At 50.2% G+C, this 18,619-nt stretch overlaps 17 non-coding genes across 17 annotated transcripts; 15 read left to right on the plus strand and 2 right to left on the minus strand.

Moving 5' to 3' along the window:
• Window positions 1-5,203: 5,203 nt before the first annotated feature.
• Window positions 5,204-5,274, plus strand: trnag-gcc (transfer RNA glycine (anticodon GCC)). Its single transcript has one exon. It is a non-coding gene; the product is annotated as a tRNA-Gly (tRNA).
• A 975-nt stretch (window positions 5,275-6,249) lies between these two features.
• trnan-guu (transfer RNA asparagine (anticodon GUU)) lies at window positions 6,250-6,323 on the plus strand. Its single transcript has one exon. It is a non-coding gene; the product is annotated as a tRNA-Asn (tRNA).
• Window positions 6,324-8,074: 1,751 nt separating this feature from the next.
• trnag-gcc (transfer RNA glycine (anticodon GCC)) lies at window positions 8,075-8,145 on the plus strand. Its single transcript has one exon. It is a non-coding gene; the product is annotated as a tRNA-Gly (tRNA).
• A 342-nt stretch (window positions 8,146-8,487) lies between these two features.
• Window positions 8,488-8,561, plus strand: trnat-agu (transfer RNA threonine (anticodon AGU)). The gene has a single exon. It is a non-coding gene; the product is annotated as a tRNA-Thr (tRNA).
• A 630-nt stretch (window positions 8,562-9,191) lies between these two features.
• On the plus strand, window positions 9,192-9,264 carry trnaa-ugc (transfer RNA alanine (anticodon UGC)). Its single transcript has one exon. It is a non-coding gene; the product is annotated as a tRNA-Ala (tRNA).
• Window positions 9,265-10,212: 948 nt separating this feature from the next.
• Window positions 10,213-10,285, minus strand: trnak-uuu (transfer RNA lysine (anticodon UUU)). Its single transcript has one exon. It is a non-coding gene; the product is annotated as a tRNA-Lys (tRNA).
• A 497-nt stretch (window positions 10,286-10,782) lies between these two features.
• On the plus strand, window positions 10,783-10,856 carry trnan-guu (transfer RNA asparagine (anticodon GUU)). The gene has a single exon. It is a non-coding gene; the product is annotated as a tRNA-Asn (tRNA).
• Window positions 10,857-11,384: 528 nt separating this feature from the next.
• trnas-uga (transfer RNA serine (anticodon UGA)) lies at window positions 11,385-11,466 on the plus strand. The gene has a single exon. It is a non-coding gene; the product is annotated as a tRNA-Ser (tRNA).
• Window positions 11,467-12,596: 1,130 nt separating this feature from the next.
• trnag-gcc (transfer RNA glycine (anticodon GCC)) lies at window positions 12,597-12,667 on the plus strand. The gene has a single exon. It is a non-coding gene; the product is annotated as a tRNA-Gly (tRNA).
• Window positions 12,668-13,009: 342 nt separating this feature from the next.
• Window positions 13,010-13,083, plus strand: trnat-agu (transfer RNA threonine (anticodon AGU)). Its single transcript has one exon. It is a non-coding gene; the product is annotated as a tRNA-Thr (tRNA).
• Window positions 13,084-13,713: 630 nt separating this feature from the next.
• On the plus strand, window positions 13,714-13,786 carry trnaa-ugc (transfer RNA alanine (anticodon UGC)). The gene has a single exon. It is a non-coding gene; the product is annotated as a tRNA-Ala (tRNA).
• A 948-nt stretch (window positions 13,787-14,734) lies between these two features.
• trnak-uuu (transfer RNA lysine (anticodon UUU)) lies at window positions 14,735-14,807 on the minus strand. Its single transcript has one exon. It is a non-coding gene; the product is annotated as a tRNA-Lys (tRNA).
• Window positions 14,808-15,304: 497 nt separating this feature from the next.
• trnan-guu (transfer RNA asparagine (anticodon GUU)) lies at window positions 15,305-15,378 on the plus strand. Its single transcript has one exon. It is a non-coding gene; the product is annotated as a tRNA-Asn (tRNA).
• A 535-nt stretch (window positions 15,379-15,913) lies between these two features.
• trnas-uga (transfer RNA serine (anticodon UGA)) lies at window positions 15,914-15,995 on the plus strand. Its single transcript has one exon. It is a non-coding gene; the product is annotated as a tRNA-Ser (tRNA).
• A 1,130-nt stretch (window positions 15,996-17,125) lies between these two features.
• On the plus strand, window positions 17,126-17,196 carry trnag-gcc (transfer RNA glycine (anticodon GCC)). Its single transcript has one exon. It is a non-coding gene; the product is annotated as a tRNA-Gly (tRNA).
• Window positions 17,197-17,538: 342 nt separating this feature from the next.
• trnat-agu (transfer RNA threonine (anticodon AGU)) lies at window positions 17,539-17,612 on the plus strand. The gene has a single exon. It is a non-coding gene; the product is annotated as a tRNA-Thr (tRNA).
• Window positions 17,613-18,242: 630 nt separating this feature from the next.
• On the plus strand, window positions 18,243-18,315 carry trnaa-ugc (transfer RNA alanine (anticodon UGC)). Its single transcript has one exon. It is a non-coding gene; the product is annotated as a tRNA-Ala (tRNA).
• The last annotated feature ends 304 nt before the right edge of the window (window positions 18,316-18,619 follow it).

Genomic DNA, 18,619 nt, shown 5'->3' on the forward strand with positions numbered 1-18,619 from the left:
TAGGGGCAAGATGGGAGAAAAGTCATCAAGGAGGATGGAAACGAGCTTTTCATCCACAAAAACAGGCGCACTGCCTGGCCAAACTGACAGGGCCTGGGATTGCGAACAGAACAAGAGGATGGCTGGAGGTGTTGCCTGAAGTAGGCAACGCAGCTTTTCTCCTATCCGAAGGACATGCTTTCCGACAAAGCCTATGCAAAGGCCAAGAGATCTCCGGCTTTGAGTGGATCGGACCCAACCGTCTGTATAACCAAGGGTCCTGTTACTCCCCCAGCGAGCACTGGCTGCACTGTGGCAGTGGGGCTCTGGAGCACGAGTGCACCTGGATCGAAGTGACGGGCAGAGTACTCGCTAGGACAGGCGAGGCAGTGGTCAGTGGGGTGACCGGACTAGCAGATGGTGTGGCCTCCACTGTGGGAGGATGGATCAACAGCCTGTTAGCCAAGTTGTGGCCGTGGCTGCTGTTGGCAGCGGGAATCATCGCTGCAGCCATCATATTACCACTACTGATCAGAGGAGGAATCAGAGCCTTGAGGCGAAAGGAGAGTACAGGCTGGGACACCCTTCACGCCCGCAGCCAAACCAGGACTGCGAGACCAAAAGAGGATGTGACCCATAGCTCCACCCTCAGTTGGAAGGCGGGGCTACCAGTAACCAATCAGCAGCTGGCTGAGCAAAAGAGGAAGCTGTCTCACCGGACATCCGAGGGAGGAGTCAAGGGAGGAGCCAAGCTGTCCATAAAAGAAGCTGCTGGGAGCACCCCAGCACAGTCTGATCCTCGAGATCACTAGAGCAAGTACCGGGTAAGAGAAGGTAAGCAAGCTTAACCATGGACTCTGGCAACAGCAGTAGCAGCATTAGACCTCAAAACGAGACAACAATCTTCCTAGGACCGGTGGTACCTGGGGCCATACCGAATGTAAGTGAAACAGAATTTTGGATCCTATTTTCATGTTGGGCTATGTACGGGTGTATGGGGATTTGGAATGGGTTTCAACCCTTTAGGATTATCGTTGCAATCCTGATGATAGGCAAGGTGGTGGGGCTACGGCTTCTGTACAGTGAACGGTGCCTGGGTTTAGGCCTCTTTGTGGTATACCTAATGAGCCGCATCCCTATTGATGTTACCACCTGGATGGGGAAAGGGAAAGTGGCCCTACTCCTAATCTGGGCTGGAATGGATATAGCCTCCGCCTTTATAGTCCCTATGCTCTACGCTACATTAGCATTGGAAGGCCTGATAATACTCCTTCTCCTGGTTCGCATTACGAGCCTGGTGGCTAGTCTTACCCTTAAAGGGAAGCAGGAATGGTGGCTGAAGACAGGAGCCCTAGTGAGCTGGGGGATAGGATGGGGCGTATTGGCCGCTCTAGTTTGGGTAGACTTGGTCAGTCAGCTCTGTTTAGTTGCCTGGTTCATGACTTACGCTGCCTTCTTCCCGGTTACTGCTCAACGTGTGGCGGGGCTCTCTAGACCTCTTACGCCCAGGGTGACAACGGCAACCTGGCATGTCACCCTCTCGCCACGAGCGACGCGCTGACCATCGAGCGTGTTTTCTTTTTCCTTTTTTCTTTTTTCTTGAGCATGATGAACTGTTACATTTTTACCATCCATAGACTGAACCCCGATGCCTGTCCTGTGGGAACAGAGATATGGACTTCGCCTGGGTAAAGGACAACATCTTCTGGGGTTTTTGCTGTTTCCCCTACCAGAGGTGTTATTACAACTGGTCTGTTGCCAACGACCATACGCCTTATGGGGTGTACCACAAGGCTACCCTGGAGCTACCCCTGGATGAAATGAGATGCACCCCGTTCTGGATGGTGCAATCCAGGGCTGCAGAAATCCAACGAGTGTATGGAGGTATCCGCCAGCGGAGAAAGGTGTGGAGGACCCCGGACAACCAAGTGCTCGGCTACTTCGAGGGGGTCTACCATTCCACTTGGAGATACCCCGATGGCAAGCTCACCGCTTCAACACATCTGGAATGCGGGATGTGCGTCGGCCTGGGTCCCTATGGTCAGCCGCTGCCAGTCTTTCTTAGGCGCCCGGCCAATGAAGACGCTGGGGCGATGGTGAAGGACCGGCCGAGCGTGGGATCTCCCGCTAAGGTGATGCGACGCCAGACCGGTACCATCGTGGCCGATGAGGACGCTGAAGGCACGACGACTATGGAGCACGACGACGACTCCCTTCCTACGACCAGCGCGCCCGGGGGCGTCTCGGCCAAGAGGGGGCCTTGCACCCCTGAACCCGAGCCGGAGGACGACGACAGGGGACCCTCCGCCGAGGAGCCGGAGTCTCCCCCTTTTTCTCCACTCTCTCCCCCACTGCCTCCCTCGGTGGAGCTGGTGGTGGATGATGTCCTCCGTTCCGTGTCTGCGGCTAGGGCCCTACTCGACGCCCTCGATAGGATCGCGGCGCAGGGAGGTCCTCTCCCGGCGAGCCGTAATGAAGAGTCGCGCCCGGTCCAGGTCGTCAACCCTCTCCGCCCTGAGGGTCTCGAGGACCAGGGACTCTGAGGACTTCATGCGCCAGCTGGACTGTTCTATGTGGACTTTCATACAACTTCCCGGTCACATTGTAATAATCCGGCATAGTTAAGGGTAACAAAGCGGATTCCTGGAGGGGGTGTCGAGTGACCTGGAAAGACACCTCCGTCCAAGGGCCGGACGGAGGGGGTGTAATCTATGATTTGTACGCCAGAGGTAGACAAAAACAACATGTATGGTTAGTTGTACTGAATAGTAAACGGGAAACAGTTCAAACACGTTCATCAATCGCTTTTCTATCGCTTTTAGACAAGCAACTACACAAAACACAAGTCAGTTGATACCTCATGTCATTTGGACGACATGTGCATTTATAGGGACAACACACACACATACTTTCCACCGCACTTCCAGAACCACAGGGACTCTTGCATAACTATCGCTTCGCCAGGCTCTTAAATGTGATTAAATGTGATGATTTGATGTGATGATTTATGTAGCCCTATAATCAAAGTTGTAACAACATGGCATTATGGTTGTATGACTAAGATAAGTATGAGATGTCATTAAACCGCCGTTATGAGCTCCAAACTCACAAAGTAGGTCAAACATCGTCTATCTAGGCCAAAGGTCACAAGGGAGATCCCCTTCTAGCGAAAAGGACCACCTTTTGGGCGGAGAAAGGCGGGACATAGGAAAAATACTGGATGAAAGTCAACTCCCTCGGGGAGGACCCATGAAGGAAAGGAGGGACAAGGGCAGGGCTTAAACAGAGCATAAAGGGAATGAATTCTCAGTGCTCTAGGCTGGTTCCAGGCTGCCTAACAAAGAGGCAGCACTACAAGAAGCTCCCTAGGCTCCCAAGAAGACTCAGAGGACAGCAACCATTGACCACCCGCACGATCTCAACTGCAAGAAGCCGAGGAAGAGAAGCCTCCTCGGGCCAGATGAACGCTGCACTCCACATAAGAAGAAAGTTCACTGGAACTCTCCCGGGATTCGAGTCGAGCCAACGGGGACCAGGAGCCAGCCACCGCTGTCCCCAAACCCGCCTTGCCCAAGTGATACTCCGGAATACCAGTGAACCAAAGGAAGGACGTCGGATTGATCACCCGGTTTCCCGCCTGATCCGATCAACCCCCGGCAGGCCTTTTTATCTTACGGGACTTTTTATCATCTCCTGCGGCTTACTACTACTGATAAGAGCGAGGCGCTAGCTTACAGCTTATGCCTCCTCGGTCAGGTAGGTGAGTGGAGCTCACGCGGCTAGTCCTGTTTATCTTTTACCTTATAGTCTATCTAATCCTGCTGAATTGCCCTTGCTAAACTTTAATAAACCTTTTCTCCCTTTTACAGAGACTTGTCTCTCTTTGTTTCTGTGACATAAAAGAGTAAAGCGTGTGTTGTAACAAAATTCCTTTTTCGGTTGTTCCGGTAACCTACAACCTATAGGTCCCTCTGATCGCTAATAGATGAGTAAATAACCCCAGGTCCTTAACAAGAGCAACAATCCATATCAGAGAGAGAGCAGCCTTAAAAGCAGAGGGTCCGGTGTCACTCACAACCAACCCGCGGTTACTCTGGTTTGTGTGTAGGCCCGGATGCAGCGGGGCCACCTCTGCCAAGCCGTGGCTGTTAATACCTGGGTGAGTCTCTCTCGCCCCTGACTAAGAGGCCCTTCCTTCACGCGAGCGGCCGTAACCCTTTAAACGGAGTAGTCAGGCAGGGAGGTGCGCCTGTTCCCCCATAACACGAGGGGGAAGTAAGGGTCTTGCATCCCCTGGGTAACTAGGGATTTAAACAGGGGGCAAGTGGGTTGTCGCCGTTTTGTTGTTCCTGGAGCACATAAAGAAGAGTGGCCAGTACGAGGGGTTGAACCCATGACCTTGGCATTATTAGCACCACACGCTGACCAACTGAGCTAACCGGGATAGCGGCAGAGAGCTGCTGGAATGACAAGGCGCTACGAAACGTGTATCGGGCGGAGCCGCTCCGACCCACACGTCGGCTCCAAATCCCACCTCCCGGGGCTCTTCCGGCACCACTCCTCCCTCCCTGCTCCAGCAGTGGAGCGCCGTCTGACGACGTCGGGAGTGTCGTCCCCATGCAACTGGGAGCCAGTCGCCTTTCGTCAGCGGAGAGGAGTCACCGTCTACGCCTGTGGCTGTGCCTGTACTGTGGGAGTCCTACACACAATTTCCCGCGGTCCAGTTCGCCCAGCACGCCAATGCTCTTCCTCCACCAGGGATATTCCCCAGCTGCTGGCACTGCCCGCTCCAACCACACCGGCTGCGTCATCCGCTTTGGTGGGCCGACTTCAGGTGGAAGGTACGATATCCTGGGCGGGGGAAGCTTCTCCTACCACAGCATTAATTGACTCTGGGGCGGACGAGAACTTCATTGATAGCGGACTGGTCAGTTCTCTTAACATTCCTACAGTTGAGCTTGTCCCCCACAAGAATGTCTGCTCGCTAGATGAACATCATCTGGCATGCATTGCGCATCAGACGTGCACCATATCCTTGGTGCTGTCGGGTAACCACCACAAGGTCACAATTTTTTTTCTTATGCCCTCTCGCTCAGCTCTGTTTGTACTCGGCCTCCCCTGGCATCCTGTGCGTGTGTTGTGATGTTTTGTCATTTAGCGCCACTTTGCAGAGGCACATCCACTCGACAATTTAATTTGTTCTCCGACAGTGTTTTCCAACGTGGCATTGGTGGTTCAGTGGTAGAATTCTCGCTTGCCAAGCGGGAGGCCCGGGTCCGATTCCCGGCCAATGCAGTATATCTCAGCTTATACCTTTCTTTAGAACTCATGTTGAAAAAGTACAAAGGCTCTTTTCCTGCGAAAGGGCAGAATTCAGAATGACACCTGAAACGTAACAGACCGGACCACCCGAGAGTTAAGGTGGACAGCAATTATTGAAACCTTACTGCAGTCATGCTGTTGTAGTCTCTGTCACGCAATTGGTCAGCACGTTTGGCTGTTAACTGAGAGGTTGGTGGTTCGATAATTTAATTTAATAATTTAATTATTGACAATGGCGTTTATCCACAGTCCTGGAAGATCGCAAAGGTGCTAGGTCGAAAAGGTTTACTTAAACAAGTTACTCCTTGTGTGCACGGCCATCTCCTTGGCCTTCTCGGTGTTGAGGATGAAGGAGCAGAAATCTTCTGGCGTACTGTACTTGACCACAGAAGGAGGTGTAACATTTCAGGGAAGGGGCCTCCCTTCACCTGCCTGAACAAGGACTTGAACCCTGGACCCTCAGATTAAAAGTCACAAGGTCAAATCTTCTGGCATACTGTACTTGACCTTGCAGAGAGGAGAGCTTCTTCTCTGGCTCTCAACAAAAGCGGTCGCATCTTTCCCCTCTCCTCCCTATCCCTTATCTTCCCTGCTTTGTTGTCCCCTGTCCATCCTGTCGATGGAGTTTGACTTGATTCTTTGTCACGCAGTCTGAAATTGGCAAACTGAGAAATTCTGCTTGAGTGACCAATGCAGTCTGTCCATTTTAATACATTTCGCCTCAACTCATGTTGAAAAAGGACAGAGCCATTTCCGTGAGAGCACAAGACCCCTGGATTGTACCCAAAAATACTTTGCGTTCATCAAAGAGTAAAGCTGGTGTCCTGGTTTGCAATGTTGTTTGATTGTTACACCAGAAGGTGCGAGTCACATCCAAAACAAAGGGCATGCTGGAAGCATAGCATGCGTTAGTATGGCTTCAACTGAACAGAAGTTGGCAGGGTGTGAGTCTCTGTGGCGCAATCGGTCAGCGCGCTCGGCTGTTAACCGGGAGGCTGGTGGTTCGAGCCCACCCAGGGACGTTCTCTGGGTGCATCAGTGTCAGTGTTTATTCATGTTTGCGCTCCACTCTTGCACAGCACTTGTGTGGTTCCCAATTGGCAAACTGTGTGTCAATGCGCCCTACAGAGACAATACCCTTGTGTATTTGGACATTTGCAGGTTTAAGAAATCAGACCACATTAGCCAAATATCTTCTGGACAAAAGAGTGGTCAGACAAGACTAAGTTTGAGCCAGTCAACTGAACATTAGACTTTTGATCTGAGTGTCCGGGATTCAAGTCCCTGTTCAGGTGACCAGTGATAGGGTCTGAGGTCCACTTGCAAACGCCTCCTTTTTGCCCACAAAATACAAGGGCAACAGGACAATCCCTTGGTACTTTATGGAAACGATGTGAGGTGCCTGGCTTTTAACTAGAAGTGGAAAGACTTGTGTAGCTCCTCACACAAACCATGTGTCTTCCTCCCATGCACATGTTGCCAGCTGATCCTTGACATCAGCAACATTTTGGTTCTAGGACAATGGGGTCACCTGCCCCCATTGGTCTTTTCCAAGCAGTCACGGTGGCCGAGAGGTTAAGGCGTTGGACTTGAAATCCAATTGGGTTGTGACGCTTTGGTTGGCCATGCTGTTTACCTTGTGGTGGAGTACTGTTGGTTATGAGGGCTGGGGTGTTGTCCTTTCGCGGCCCGCGTTCTCTACAATGGTGGTCTAAATTTTGGGTAGAGGATAATGGGGTCCACTGTCCCCATTGATCTGCTTCTTGCAGTCTCGGTGGCCGAGAGGTTTGTTGCCACTCTGCTTTTGACATGCTGTTTTCAGCGGCCTTGTCGAGGGTGTTTCACAGGTGGGTGGTGTGATGTTGGATATGGGGGCAAGTGGGTTGTCGCCGTTTTGTTGTTCCTGGAGCACATAAAGAAGAGTGGCCAGTACGAGGGGTTGAACCCATGACCTTGGCGTTATTAGCACCACACGCTGACCAACTGAGCTAACCGGGATAGCGGCAGAGAGCTGCTGGAATGACAAGGCGCTACGAAACGCGTATCGGGCCGAGCCGCTCCGACCCACACGTCGGCTCCAAATCCCACCTCCCGGGGCTCTTCCGGCACCACTCCTCCCTCCCTGCTCCAGCAGTGGAGCGCCATCTGACGACGTCGGGAGTGTCGTCCCCATGCAACTGGGAGCCAGTCGCCTTTCGTCAGCGGAGAGGAGTCACCGTCTACGCCTGTGGCTGTGCCTGTACTGTGGGAGTCCTACACACAATTTCCCGCGGTCCAGTTCGCCAAGCACGCCAATGCTCTTCCTCCACCAGGGATATTCCCCAGCTGCTGGCACTGCCCGCTCCAACCACACCGGCTGCGTCATCCGCTTTGGTGGGCCGACTTCAGGTGGAAGGTACGATATCCTGGGCGGGGGAAGCTTCTCCTACCACAGCATTAATTGACTCTGGGGCGGACGAGAACTTCATTGATAGCGGACTGGTCAGTTCTCTTAACATTCCTACAGTTGAGCTTGTCCCCCACAAGAATGTCTGCTCGCTAGATGAACATCATCTGGCATGCATTGCGCATCAGACGTGCACCATATCCTTGGTCGGGTAACCACCACAAGGTCACAAATTTTTTTCTTATGCCCTCTCGCTCAGCTCTGTTAGTACTCGGCCTCCCCTGGCATCCTGTGCGTGTGTTGTGATGTTTTGTCATTTAGCGCCACTTTGCAGAGGCACATCCACTCGACAATTTAATTTGTTCTCCGACAGTGTTTCCCAACGTGGCATTGGTGGTTCAGTGGTAGAATTCTCGCTTGCCAAGCGGGAGGCCCGGGTCCGATTCCCGGCCAATGCAGTATATCTCAGCTTATACCTTTCTTTATAGCTCATGTTGAAAAAGTACAAAGGCTCTTTTCCTGCGAAAGGGCAGAATTCAGAATGACACCTGAAACGTAACCGACCGGACCACCCGAGAGTTAAGGTGGACAGCACTTATTGAAACCTTACTGCAGTCATGCTGTTGTAGTCTCTGTGACGCAATTGGTCAGCACGTTTGGCTGTTAACTGAGAGGTTGGTGGTTCGAGCCCACCCAGGGACTCTCAATCCACACATGTGTATGATTTTGGACTCCCTCCCTTGTATGAACATTTTTCCCCATTGGCGAACTGTTTTTGTGTTGGTGCCAGATGCACTGCTGGCACTGTGGCTAAGCTGGTCAAAGTGCCTGTCTAGTAAACAGGAGATCCTGGGTTCAAATCCCAGCAGTGCCTTGGGTGCTTGGTCAGTGAAACTTTGGCAGCTGATTTCTGAACCATGTACTTCTTTTTGTCACTTGCCCTTCAAGAATGAATTGACGTGGCATCCACAGCTGACATGATTGTTGTGGATCCCATTACGCCAGAAGGTGCTTGAATCCAAAGAGTATGACATTGTGATGTGTTGTCATTCAGCGCCACTTTGCAGAGGCTCATCCACTTGACAGTTGATTTTTTTTTCTCTTACAGTGTGTCCCCACGTGGCATTGGTGGTTCACATTTGCTGCCAGCTAATCAGGGTGCGACACAGACGTCAGACAAGCAAAGAGACTCGCCTGCCACGCGGGCATGATTACCATTACCATTACCATCTATCAGGGATGGCAACTGAATTAAGAATCAATGCCAGAAACCTGCCACAGGATTTCAGATGATGTTTTGATGCAGACTGGTCATGATGCCTCTGAAGTTCACCAAAGCAGACCTGACTAAAGGTGACTACACTTCCAAAGTTCCCAGTGATGACTGAACCTCTCGCTCCTTGTGTTCCCCGAGAAACTCGGTCAGCTGCGGAATTGACGTACTCCAGCAAAGGAACCAAAATAGTTATGAGACTGAACCTTCTCTGTCAACGCTGTGATGGCAGGGGAATTAGCTCAAATGGTAGAGTGCTCGCTTTGCATGCGAGAGGGAGCGGGATCGATGCCCGCATTCTCCAAGAAGTCAAGTGCTTTTTTGTAGAAGAGATGTTGGGATCGGAAATTAGTCCAGGATCTGTCCCTCAGCATCAGACAAATACCCCAAACCTAATCCTGGCTACGTTCTCTCGACTAGTCTCTTGTCATGTAATAGTGAAGAAACCCAGTCCTTGATTTATTGTTCCCAAGTACCAAACACTAATCTGAGCCCCAATTTCTATGCCAAATACAGTATTGGTCTAACCCTAAACCCAGTCCACACTCCCTTCTCCAGTTGAGCACCTTATCTTCTTGTGTAGTACTTACCAGAAACTCAAGTCTATCATTTATTGACGGGTTTTATTCGTATTTATGTCGTCAGTCGCTTCAGAATGACAGCAGTTGGCAGATAGTGCTTATGAATGAGCCTAACCGTTCGACCGAGGACCAAGACAAATCCCATCTCCACTCAAAACCTGTCCAAATGTCAGTTACCTGACTGGGAGCAGCAATATCTTTTTATTAATAAAATAAATTTGATTAGAGATCAGATGATAGATGTTGATGGTAGACTGTCAGATAAAGAACAATATTGTGTAGGATAAACTGTGTAGTTTTCAATTTAAGAGGATAAGTGTAGATGAGGTAGGAAAACTGTTGCATTCCATTAAAAGCGATGAGCCATGTGGTATTGATAATTTGGATGGTAGGTTACTGAGGGCGGCAGCAAAGTTGATTCAGGAGCCCATATGCCATATCTTCAATTTAATTATTGACAATGGCGTTTATCCACAGTCCTGGAAGATCGCAAAGGTGCTAGGTCAAAAAGGTTTACTTAAACAAGTTACTCCTTGTGTGCACGGCCATCTCCTTGGCCTTCTCGGTGTTGAGGATGAAGGAGCAGAAATCTTCTGGCGTACTGTACTTGACCACAGAAGGAGGATAAAGGAAGTAGGTGTAACATTTCAGGGAAGGGGCCTCCCTTCACCCGCCTGAACAGGGACTTGAACCCTGGACCCTCAGAATAAAAGTCTGATGCTCTACCAACTGAGCTATCCAGGCCTTTGTTGAATGAGGACAACTCACGAGGTCAAATCTTCTGGCATACTGTACTTGACCTTGCAGAGAGGAGAGCTTCTTCTCTGGCTCTCAACAAAAGCGGTCGCATCTTTCCCCTCTCCTCCCTATCCCTTATCTTCCCTGCTTTGTTGTCCCCTGTCCATCCTGTCGATGGAGTTTGACTTGATTCTTTGTCACGCAGTCTGAAATTGGCAAACTGAGAAATTCTGCTTGAGTGACCAATGCAGTCTGTCCATTTTAATACATTTCGCCTCAACTCATGTTGAAAAAGGACAGAGCCATTTCCGTGAGAGCACAAGACCCCTGGATTGTACCCAAAAATACTTTGCGTTCATCAAAGAGTAAAGCTGGTGTCCTGGTTTGCAATGTTGTTTGATTGTTACACCAGAAGGTGCGAGTCACATCCAAAACAAAGGGCATGCTGGAAGCATAGCATGCGTTAGTATGGCTTCAACTGAACAGAAGTTGGCAGGGTGTGAGTCTCTGTGGCGCAATCGGTCAGCGCGCTCGGCTGTTAACCGGGAGGCTGGTTGTTCGAGCCCACCCAGGGACGTTCTCTGGGTGCGTCAGTGTTTATTCATGTTTGCGCTCCACTCTTGCACAGCACTTGTGTGGTTCCCAATTGGCAAACTGTGTGTCAATGCGCCCTACAAAGACAATACCCTTGTGTATTTGGACATTTGCAGGTTTAAGAAATCAGACCACATTAGCCAAATATCTTCTGGACAAAAGAGTGGTCAGACAAGACTAAGTTTGAGCCAGTCAACTGAACATTAGCCTTTTGATCTGAGTGTCCGGGATTCAAGTCCCTGTTCAGGTGACCAGTGATAGGGTCTGAGGTCCACTTGCAAACGCCTCCTTTTTGCCCACAAAATACAAGGGCAACAGGACAATCCCTTGGTACTTTATGGAAACGATGTGAGGTGCCTGGCTTTTAACTAGAAGTGGAAATACTTGTGTAGCCCTCACACAAACCATGTGTCTTCCTCCCATGCACATGTTGCCAGCTGATCCTTGACATCAGCAACATTTTGGTTCTAGGACAATGGGGTCACCTGCCCCCATTGGTCTTTTCCAAGCAGTCACGGTGGCCGAGAGGTTAAGGCGTTGGACTTGAAATCCAATGGGGTTTCCCCGCACAGGTTCGAATCCTGTCTGTGACGCTTTGGTTGGGCATTTGTTGCCGCCATGCTGTTTACCTTGTGGTGGAGTACTGTTGGTTATGAGGGCTGGGTGTTGTCCTTTCCCGGCCCGCGTTCTCTACAATGGTGGTCTAAATTTTGGGTAGAGGATAATGGGGTCCACTGTCCCCATTGATCTGCTTCTTGCAGTCTCGGTGGCCGAGAGGTTTGTTGCCACTCTGCTTTTGACATGCTGTTTTCAGCGGCCTTGTCGAGGGTGTTTCACAGGTGGGTGGTGTGATGTTGGATATGGGGGCAAGTGGGTTGTCGCCGTTTTGTTGAACCCATGACCTTGGCGTTATTAGCACCACACGCTGACCAACTGAGCTAACCGGGATAGTGGCAGAGAGCTGCTGGAATGACAAGGCGCTACGAAACGCGTATCGGGCGGAGCCGCTCCGACCCACACGTCGGCTCCAAATCCCACCTCCCGGGGCTCTTCCGGCACCACTCCTCCCTCCCTGCTCCAGCAGTGGAGCGCCGTCTGACGACGTCGGGAGTGTCGTCCCCATGCAACTGGGAGCCAGTCGCCTTTCGTCAGCGGAGAGTAGTCACCGTCTACGCCTGTGGCTGTGCCTGTACTGTGGGAGTCCTACACACAATTTCCCGCGGTCCAGTTCGCCCAGCACGCCAATGCTCTTCCTCCACCAGGGATATTCCCCAGCTGCTGGCACTGCCCGCTCCAACCACACCGGCTGCGTCATCCGCTTTGGTGGGCCGACTTCAGGTGGAAGGTACGATATCCTGGGCGGGGGAAGCTTCTCCTACCACAGCATTAATTGACTCTGGGGCGGACGAGAACTTCATTGATAGCGGACTGGTCAGTTCTCTTAACATTCCTACTGTTGAGCTTGTCCCCCACAAGAATGTCTGCTCGCTAGATGAACATCACCTGGCATGCATTGCGCATCAGACGTGCACCATATCCTTGGTCGGGTAACCACCACAAGGTCACAAATTTTTTTCTTATGCCCTCTCGCTCAGCTCTGTTAGTACTCGGCCTCCCCTGGCATCCTGTGCGTGTGTTGTGATGTTTTGTCATTTAGCGCCACTTTGCAGAGGCACATCCACTCGACAATTTAATTTGTTCTCCGACAGTGTTTCCCAACGTGGCATTGGTGGTTCAGTGGTAGAATTCTCGCTTGCCAAGCGGGAGGCCCGGGTCCGATTCCCGGCCAATGCAGTATATCTCAGCTTATACCTTTCTTTAGAGCTCATGTTGAAAAAGTACAAAGGCTCTTTTCCTGCGAAAGGGCAGAATTCAGAATGACACCTGAAACGTAACAGTACCGGACCACCCGAGAGTTAAGGTGGACAGCACTTATTGAAACCTTACTGCAGTCATGCTGTTGTAGTCTCTGTCACGCAATTGGTCGCACGTTTGGCTGTTAACTGAGAGGTTGGTGGTTCGAGCCCACCCAGGGACTCTCAATCCACACATGTGTATGATTTTGGACTCCCTCCCTTGTATGAACATTTTTCCCCATTGGCGAACTGTTTTTGTGTTGGTGCCAGATGCACTGCTGGCACTGTGGCTAAGCTGGTCAAAGTGCCTGTCTAGTAAACAGGAGATCCTGGGTTCAAATCCCAGCAGTGCCTTGGGTGCTTGGTCAGTGAAACTTTGGCAGCTGATTTCTGAACCATGTACTTCTTTTTGTCACTTGCCCTTCAAGAATGAATTGACGTGGCATCCACAGCTGACATGATTGTTGTGGATCCCATTACGCCAGAAGGTGCTTGAATCCAAAGAGTATGACATTGTGATGTGTTGTCATTCAGCGCCACTTTGCAGAGGCTCATCCACTTGACAGTTGATTTTTTTTTCTCTTACAGTGTGTCCCCACGTGGCATTGGTGGTTCACATTTGCTGCCAGCTAATCAGGGTGCGACACAGACGTCAGACAAGCAAAGAGACTCGCCTGCCACGCGGGCATGATTACCATTACCATTACCATCTATCAGGGATGGCAACTGAATTAAGAATCAATGCCAGAAACCTGCCACAGGATTTCAGATGATGTTTTGATGCAGACTGGTCATGATGCCTCTGAAGTTCACCAAAGCAGACCTGACTAAAGGTGACTACACTTCCAAAGTTCCCAGTGATGACTGAACCTCTCGCTCCTTGTGTTCCCCGAGAAACTCGGTCAGCTGCGGAATTGACGTACTCCAGCAAAGGAACCAAAATAGTTATGAGACTGAACCTTCTCTGTCAACGCTGTGATGGCAGGGGAATTAGCTCAAATGGTAGAGTGCTCGCTTTGCATGCGAGAGGGAGCGGGATCGATGCCCGCATTCTCCAAGAAGTCAAGTGCTTTTTTGTAGAAGAGATGTTGGGATCGGAAATTAGTCCAGGATCTGTCCCTCAGCATCAGACAAATACCCCAAACCTAATCCTGGCTACGTTCTCTCGACTAGTCTCTTGTCATGTAATAGTGAAGAAACCCAGTCCTTGATTTATTGTTCCCAAGTACCAAACACTAATCTGAGCCCCAATTTCTATGCCAAATACAGTATTGGTCTAACCCTAAACCCAGTCCACACTCCCTTCTCCAGTTGAGCACCTTATCTTCTTGTGTAGTACTTACCAGAAACTCAAGTCTATCATTTATTGACGGGTTTTATTCGTATTTATGTCGTCAGTCGCTTCAGAATGACAGCAGTTGGCAGATAGTGCTTATGAATGAGCCTAACCGTTCGACCGAGGACCAAGACAAATCCCATCTCCACTCAAAACCTGTCCAAATGTCAGTTACCTGACTGGGAGCAGCAATATCTTTTTATTAATAAAATAAATTTGATTAGAGATCAGATGATAGATGTTGATGGTAGACTGTCAGATAAAGAACAATATTGTGTAGGATAAACTGTGTAGTTTTCAATTTAAGAGGATAAGTGTAGATGAGGTAGGAAAACTGTTGCATTCCATTAAAAGCGATGAGCCATGTGGTATTGATAATTTGGATGGTAGGTTACTGAGGGCGGCAGCAAAGTTGATTCAGGAGCCCATATGCCATATCTTCAATTTAATTATTGACAATGGCGTTTATCCACAGTCCTGGAAGATCGCAAAGGTGCTAGGTCGAAAAGGTTTACTTAAACAAGTTACTCCTTGTGTGCACGGCCATCTCCTTGGCCTTCTCGGTGTTGAGGATGAAGGAGCAGAAATCTTCTGGCGTACTGTACTTGACCACAGAAGGAGGATAAAGGAAGTAGGTGTAACATTTCAGGGAAGGGGCCTCCCTTCACCCGCCTGAACAGGGACTTGAACCCTGGACCCTCAGATTAAAAGTCTGATACTCTACCAACTGAGCTATCCAGGCCTTTGTTGAATGAGGACAACTCACGAGGTCAAATCTTCTGGCATACTGTACTTGACCTTGCAGAGAGGAGAGCTTCTTCTCTGGCTCTCAACAAAAGCGGTCGCATCTTTCCCCTCTCCTCCCTATCCCTTATCTTCCCTGCTTTGTTGTCCCCTGTCCATCCTGTCGATGGAGTTTGACTTGATTCTTTGTCACGCAGTCTGAAATTGGCAAACTGAGAAATTCTGCTTGAGTGACCAATGCAGTCTGTCCATTTTAATACATTTCGCCTCAACTCATGTTGAAAAAGGACAGAGCCATTTCCGTGAGAGCACAAGACCCCTGGATTGTACCCAAAAATACTTTGCGTTCATCAAAGAGTAAAGCTGGTGTCCTGGTTTGCAATGTTGTTTGATTGTTACACCAGAAGGTGCGAGTCACATCCAAAACAAAGGGCATGCTGGAAGCATAGCATGCGTTAGTATGGCTTCAACTGAACAGAAGTTGGCAGGGTGTGAGTCTCTGTGGCGCAATCGGTCAGCGCGCTCGGCTGTTAACCGGGAGGCTGGTGGTTCGAGCCCACCCAGGGACGTTCTCTGAGTGCATCAGTGTCAGTGTTCATTCATGTTTGCGCTCCACTCTTGCACAGCACTTGTGTGGTTCCCAATTGGCAAACTGTGTGTCAATGCGCCCTACAAAGACAATACCCTTGTGTATTTGGACATTTGCAGGTTTAAGAAATCAGACCACATTAGCCAAATATCTTCTGGACAAAAGAGTGGTCAGACAAGACTAAGTTTGAGCCAGTCAACTGAACATTAGCCTTTTGATCTGAGTGTCCGGGATTCAAGTCCCTGTTCAGGTGACCAGTGATAGGGTCTGAGGTCCACTTGCAAACGCCTCCTTTTTGCCCACAAAATACAAGGGCAACAGGACAATCCCTTGGTACTTTATGGAAACGATGTGATGTGCCTGGCTTTTAACTAGAAGTGGAAATACTTGTGTAGCTCCTCACACAAACCATGTGTCTTCCTCCCATGCACATGTTGCCAGCTGATCCTTGACATCAGCAACATTTTGGTTCTAGGACAATGGGGTCACCTGCCCCCATTGGTCTTTGCCAAGCAGTCACGGTGGCCGAGAGGTTAAGGCGTTGGACTTGAAATCCAATGGGGTTTCCCCGCACAGGTTCGAATCCTGTCTGTGACGCTTTGGTTGGGCATTTGTTGCCGCCATGCTGTTTACCTTGTGGTGGAGTACTGTTGGTTATGAGGGCTGGGTGTTGTCCTTTCCCGGCCCGCGTTCTCTACAATGGTGGTCTAAATTTTGGGTAGAGGATAATGGGGTCCACTGTCCCCATTGATCTGCTTCTTGCAGTCTCGGTGGCCGAGAGGTTTGTTGCCACTCTGCTTTTGACATGCTGTTTTCAGCGGCCTTGTCGAGGGTGTTTCACAGGTGGGTGGTGTGATGTTGGATATGGGGGCAAGTGGGTTGTCGCCGTTTTGTTGAACCCATGACCTTGGCGTTATTAGCACCACACGCTGACCAACTGAGCTAACCGGGATAGTGGCAGAGAGCTGCTGGAATGACAAGGCGCTACGAAACGCGTATCGGGCGGAGCCGCTCCGACCCACACGTCGGCTCCAAATCCCACCTCCCGGGGCTCTTCCGGCACCACTCCTCCCTCCCTGCTCCAGCAGTGGAGCGCCGTCTGACGACGTCGGGAGTGTCGTCCCCATGCAACTGGGAGCCAGTCGCCTTTCGTCAGCGGAGAGTAGTCACCGTCTACGCCTGTGGCTGTGCCTGTACTGTGGGAGTCCTACACACAATTTCCCGCGGTCCAGTTCGCCCAGCACGCCAATGCTCTTCCTCCACCAGGGATATTCCCCAGCTGCTGGCACTGCCCGCTCCAACCACACCGGCTGCGTCATCCGCTTTGGTGGGCCGACTTCAGGTGGAAGGTACGATATCCTGGGCGGGGGAAGCTTCTCCTACCACAGCATTAATTGACTCTGGGGCGGACGAGAACTTCATTGATAGCGGACTGGTCAGTTCTCTTAACATTCCTACTGTTGAGCTTGTCCCCCACAAGAATGTCTGCTCGCTAGATGAACATCACCTGGCATGCATTGCGCATCAGACGTGCACCATATCCTTGGTCGGGTAACCACCACAAGGTCACAAATTTTTTTCTTATGCCCTCTCGCTCAGCTCTGTTAGTACTCGGCCTCCCCTGGCATCCTGTGCGTGTGTTGTGATGTTTTGTCATTTAGCGCCACTTTGCAGAGGCACATCCACTCGACAATTTAATTTGTTCTCCGACAGTGTTTCCCAACGTGGCATTGGTGGTTCAGTGGTAGAATTCTCGCTTGCCAAGCGGGAGGCCCGGGTCCGATTCCTGGCCAATGCAGTATATCTCAGCTTATACCTTTCTTTAGAGCTCATGTTGAAAAAGTACAAAGGCTCTTTTCCTGCGAAAGGGCAGAATTCAGAATGACACCTGAAACGTAACAGGACCGGACCACCCGAGAGTTAAGGTGGACAGCACTTATTGAAACCTTACTGCAGTCATGCTGTTGTAGTCTCTGTCACGCAATTGGTCGCACGTTTGGCTGTTAACTGAGAGGTTGGTGGTTCGAGCCCACCCAGGGACTCTCAATCCACACATGTGTATGATTTTGGACTCCCTCCCTTGTATGAACATTTTTCCCCATTGGCGAACTGTTTTTGTGTTGGTGCCAGATGCACTGCTGGCACTGTGGCTAAGCTGGTCAAAGTGCCTGTCTAGTAAACAGGAGATCCTGGGTTCAAATCCCAGCAGTGCCTTGGGTGCTTGGTCAGTGAAACTTTGGCAGCTGATTTCTGAACCATGTACTTCTTTTTGTCACTTGCCCTTCAAGAATGAATTGACGTGGCATCCACAGCTGACATGATTGTTGTGGATCCCATTACGCCAGAAGGTGCTTGAATCCAAAGAGTATGACATTGTGATGTGTTGTCATTCAGCGCCACTTTGCAGAGGCTCATCCACTTGACAGTTGATTTTTTTTTCTCTTACAGTGTGTCCCCACGTGGCATTGGTGGTTCACATTTGCTGCCAGCTAATCAGGGTGCGACACAGACGTCAGACAAGCAAAGAGACTCGCCTGCCACGCGGGCATGATTACCATTACCATTACCATCTATCAGGGATGGCAACTGAATTAAGAATCAATGCCAGAAACCTGCCACAGGATTTCAGATGATGTTTTGATGCAGACTGGTCATGATGCCTCTGAAGTTCACCAAAGCAGACCTGACTAAAGGTGACTACACTTCCAAAGTTCCCAGTGATGACTGAACCTCTCGCTCCTTGTGTTCCCCGAGAAACTCGGTCAGCTGCGGAATTGACGTACTCCAGCAAAGGAACCAAAATAGTTATGAGACTGAACCTTCTCTGTCAACGCTGTGATGGCAGGGGAATTAGCTCAAATGGTAGAGTGCTCGCTTTGCATGCGAGAGGGAGCGGGATCGATGCCCGCATTCTCCAAGAAGTCAAGTGCTTTTTTGTAGAAGAGATGTTGGGATCGGAAATTAGTCCAGGATCTGTCCCTCAGCATCAGACAAATACCCCAAACCTAATCCTGGCTACGTTCTCTCGACTAGTCTCTTGTCATGTAATAGTGAAGAAACCCAGTCCTTGATTTATTGTTCCCAAGTACCAAACACTAATCTGAGCCCCAATTTCTATGCCAAATACAGTATTGGTCTAACCCTAAACCCAGTCCACACTCCCTTCTCCAGTTGAGCACCTTATCTTCTTGTGTAGTACTTACCAGAAACTCAAGTCTATC

Source organism: Doryrhamphus excisus, unplaced genomic scaffold (assembly GCF_037039965.1).
Source record: "Doryrhamphus excisus strain RoL-2023G ecotype Guam unplaced genomic scaffold, RoL_Dexc_Guam_v1.1 HiC_scaffold_24, whole genome shotgun sequence".
NCBI lineage: Eukaryota > Metazoa > Chordata > Actinopteri > Syngnathiformes > Syngnathidae > Doryrhamphus > Doryrhamphus excisus.